We start from the raw sequence: 4847 nt of genomic DNA, 5'->3' as shown, positions 1-4847 counted from the left end.
TTGAACCGCCAGCCTTCTGGTTAGCAGTCAAGTGCCTTAGGCACTATGCTACCAGAGCTCCTACCACTAATCTGCCTTCTGCCCCTTTAGTTTTACCTTTTCTTGAATGTCATATAAATGGACTTGCATAGCTTAAAAAATAAAAAAGAAGAAGAAGAAAACTCAGTGCCCCTTAAACAGTAACTCCCCTTTCCCCCCTCTCCCATGCCTGGTAACTACTTACCAGGGTAATAAGCTGAGGTTTCTATATATTTGTCTATTTCCTATAAGTGAGCTCATCAAGTATTCGTCCCTTTATGACTGACTTATTTTGCTCAGCATAATGTTTTCAAGGTTCAACTATGTTGTAGCATGCATCAGGGCTTCATTTCTCAGATTTCATTCTAAATGCAGGTAAAATCATTGAAGATTTTAAGCAGAGAAGTGATATAATCTGATTGTCATTTGGAAAAAACAAAACCCACTGTGGTTGCTCTGTGGATAATGGATTGGAGAGAAGCAAGGCTGTAATGAAGATGTTACAGAAGGCCAAGTTAGCAAATAACGGTTGCTTAACTAGAATAAGGAGCTCTGGGGCATAGTGGATAAGGCATTTGGCTGCTAAACCAGAAGGTCAGTGGTTCAAATCCACCAGCTGCCCCGTGGGAGGATGATGAGGCAATCTATTTCCATAAAGATTTACAGCCTTGGAAACCCAATGGGGGTTGCTATGAGTCAGAATCGACTCAATGCAGTGGATTTTTTTGAACTAGAACTCTGGTGGCAATAAAGATGGAGACAAGTGAATGAGTTCAAGACATTTGGGAGTTAGACTCAGCAGGACTTGCTGCCGAGGGAATCAATGTAGGGAGAAGAAAGTAACGAATCAAGGATAGAAACTCAGGTTTTTGGCTTTTGACTTGGATAACAAGGGAGATTGTGTTGTTGTTTGCTGATGTGAGAAAGACTATAGAGAGCCAGAGTTTCGGTGGGGGCATATTAAATCTGAAATGTCAGTGAGACATCCAAGTAAAGAAGTCAAGTAGTCAGTTGGCTGGAGCATAGCCTCTTTATGTCCAAGTCAGTTGTGATAGGCAGAACAATGGCTCCCAAAAGATGCCCATGTCCTAATCCCCAGAACCTATGGATATGTTAGCTTGCATGGCAAAAGGTTCTTTGCAGAAGTGATTAAATTAAGGACCTTGAGATGGGACAATTATCCTGGATTACCCAGGTGGGCTCACTCTAATCATATGAGTTCTGAAGAGTGAAAGAGGGAGGCAGTAGGAGGGGTCAGAGAGATGCAAGGACAGAAGAGGCAAGAGAAGTAGGGCAGCCCTTTCCCATTGCTGGTGAGGATGCAAAATGGTATGGCCATTGTGGAAAACAGCATGGCAGTTCCTCAAAATAATAATAATAGAACTACCATAACCCACTGTCATCATGTCAATTCCAAATTGGGTATTCAAGGATGTAAATCTTTATAGAAGTAGATTGCCTCATCTTCCTCCCATGGAGCAGTTGCTGGGTTAGAACCATTGGCCTTCTGGTTAGCAGCCAAATGCCTTACCCCCTATACCACCAGAGCTCCATTTGACCCAGCAATTCCACTCCTGGGTATATACCCAAAAGACTTGAAAGCAGAGACTCAAAAAAGAGACTTGTACAGCAATGTTCACTGCAGCACTATTCACAGTAGCCAAAAGGTGGAAACAACTTAAATGCCCATCAACAGATGAATGGATAAACAAAATGGTACATACATAGAATACTACTCAGCCAGTAGGAGAAATTAACTCTTGATATATGCTGCAATATGGAAGGAGCTTGAAGACATAATGCTGAGCTAAATGAGCCAATCACAAAAGGAAAAATGTAGCATTACCTCATTTATATGAAAACACAATAAAGGCAAATACATAGAGATCAAAGTTTATTAGTTGTTACCAGGGGGTGGGCAGAAGGGGAAAGGGGGGAATTAACAATGATGGAAAGTCACATTGATTAAGGGTAGGGTTGCACAGCCAATTATTGTAATTGCTGTCAATGAGGTATACATCTGCAAAAAGTTGAATTGGCAAAAGTTGTGAGATAGATATATTTACAACAATCACACACACACACACACACACACACACAAGGTAGCTACAAGGCTGCTTATGTACAACCAAACACCTCATGGGACTTGGTTTCTTGCTTTGTACGTTTTGGGTTGTATTTTCATAGGACATCCCAGTTAATTGGCCTAATGATGTGTTTAGTGTTTCTGTTCTACCTCCTAGTTCCTTGTGTAGTGCCTGGGTCTTAAAAGCTTGCAAGCAGCCACCCAAGGCAAAACAATTGGCCTCTGTTGACCTGAACAACAGAGGAAGAAGGAGAGTCAGGGATAGGAGGAGGGTATGGAATGTGTGGCTAATTGCCTCCATGGAAACTGCCTCCTTTGCCATGAGACCACAAGAACTGGATGGTGCTCAGCTACCATTATTGAACATTTTTATCAAAGATTCCATAGAAGACTCCTATCCAAAGAGAGAAAACATAGAACAAAATTTTAACTTTTCATGGACTCTAGACTTTCTGGAGCCATAGAAGGTGGATAACCCCCTGAAATTATTGCCCTGAGATAATCTTTAAACATTAAACCAAAAATATCCCCTGAAATCTTCTTCAAATAAAACAATATTTTATCTTAACTGGTTGGAAAAAAAAAAAAGTCTACCTTGAGCATTATGTTCTTTTAATAACTACCTATATGGGATCAGGGAGCTCTAGAAGCATAGTGCCTAAGGCTTTGACTATTATCCAGAAGGCTGTCAGTTCAAACCCACTAGCCACTCCTCAGAAGGAAGAGTGAGCAATCTACTTCCATAGAGATACTGCCTTCGAAATCCAAGGAGGGGTTGCTACGAGTTGGGATTGAATTGATGGTAGTGATTTGATATGGGATCAAATTGACAACAGCAACTGCAAAGATTAGACAGCAACCTTAGGGGGTAGAGACTTAATGTTAATGAAGGAAGAACAACTCATAAAAAGAGGATGAAAATGGTTACACAACTCCAAGAATATAATCAATGTCACTAAGTTGTACATGTAGAAACTGTTGAATTGGTGTATGTTTTGCTGTGTATATTCTCAAAAACAAACAAACAAAAAAATCCACCATATGAAACAGAACAACCAGAACAGAATTAGTGCCTAGGGCATTTGACTGCTAACCAGAAGGCTGGCAGTTGAAACCCACCAGCCACTCCTCAGAAGGAAGGTTGGGCAATCTACTTCCATAGAGATACTGCCTCAGAAACCCAAGGAGGGGTCACCATGAGTCAGATCCGACTTGACAGCAGTGCATTGTGTTGCATTGCATTGCGTGGACACATTGTGGTTAAAAAAAAAAAAAAAGGAAAAGTAAGGTATAAGAAGGATTCAACTTACCATAACTGGCTTTGAAGACATTCTAGGAATGTGGGCAGCTTCTAGAAGCTGAGAATGACCCTCTGCTGACAGCCAGCAAGGAAACAGGGACCTCAGTTCTACAATCACAAGAAATTGAGTTCGGCCAACAACCTGAATGAGCAAGTAAACAGCTCCCTGACCCTTGATTTTAGCCTGGTGAGACCAATGTCAGACATCTAACCTCCAAAACCTTAAGATAATAAATTTGTGTTATTTTAAACCAGAAAGTTTGTAGTAATGTGTTATAGCAGCGATAGAAAACTAAGACACCAGGACTCTATTAATAATTGTATTAGGATACTATGAGACCAGAAGAACTAGATGGTGCCCAGCTACTACTATCAACCATTCGGAGGGGAATCTATGTAGGAGATCCTGGATAGAATGGGAGAACAATGTGGAACAAAACTCAAAATTATTAAAAAAAATAAAAAAGGTGGGGGGAGACTATGTTTGCTGGTCTGATAGAGCCTGATGGAACCACTGAGACTATGGTCCCTAGCTACCCTTCACGTCTGGAATTGAACCTACTCCTGTGGCTTCCAAACTAAAGATAGGCATATGAGCTGAACATTTACATTAGGTTAATATACTCCTTGGAGAGATGAATCATGGGAGAATAGAAGGGCTGTGTATGCACAGGGAGACAGCTCAGGGGGCAGGAGTGCATGGAAGGGAAGGGGAGGAAGTGGGAGGGGCCTGTTGCATTGTGAGAAATTATAGTCAATGTCATGAGACAAAGTGTATGTAAGCTGCTGTATGGAAAGTGAATTTGCTCTGTAAACTTTTACCCAAATCATAATAAAAATTTAAAAAATATTATGTCAGGATAATAGGCATAAACCAGGATTGTCCTGAGCAATTCTTGAATTTAAAGGACAGTAGTGGCTAAAGATAGAAATTTCAGTGTCGTAAGCAGACAGATAGTACCAAGGGACTGAATGGGACCACTGAAATAGTGAATGGGAAGAAACTCTTGAGAATGGGAAGCAACAAGAAATGACCTCAAGGAAATAGTGGTTAAAGAAAGGCCTCAAGATGGCAATGAATGTCATGAAACAAAATGTGTATCAACTACTGTGTGGAAAATGATTTTGCTCTGTGTTTTGGTTACCTCTGTGCTGCTCTGACAGAAATATACCACAAATGGGATGGTGCTTGAACAATTTCTCTTAGAAAGATCAGAACAAGGCCAGTCCCTATGAGGTGGAGGTTAAAGATGTCCCAAATGTCCAAACTACCATGCCACTCCATCATTTCAGACATTAACTCTTCCTCATCCTCTCAGTAATCTCCCCCCGTCTTGTTGTTGTTTTTGTTATGTGCCGTGGAGTCGGATCCGACTCATAGCGACCCCTCCTTGGGTTTCTGAGGCAGTATCACTATGGAAGTAGATTACCTAACCTTCCTTC

This window comes from Orycteropus afer, unplaced genomic scaffold (genome assembly GCF_000298275.1).
Source record: "Orycteropus afer afer isolate SDZICR_OR568_19922 unplaced genomic scaffold, OryAfe1.0 scaffold00387, whole genome shotgun sequence".
In the NCBI taxonomy this organism is placed as follows: domain Eukaryota; kingdom Metazoa; phylum Chordata; class Mammalia; order Tubulidentata; family Orycteropodidae; genus Orycteropus; species Orycteropus afer.
The sequence above is the reverse complement of the archived record's forward strand: the minus strand, read 5'-3'. Positions refer to the sequence as shown.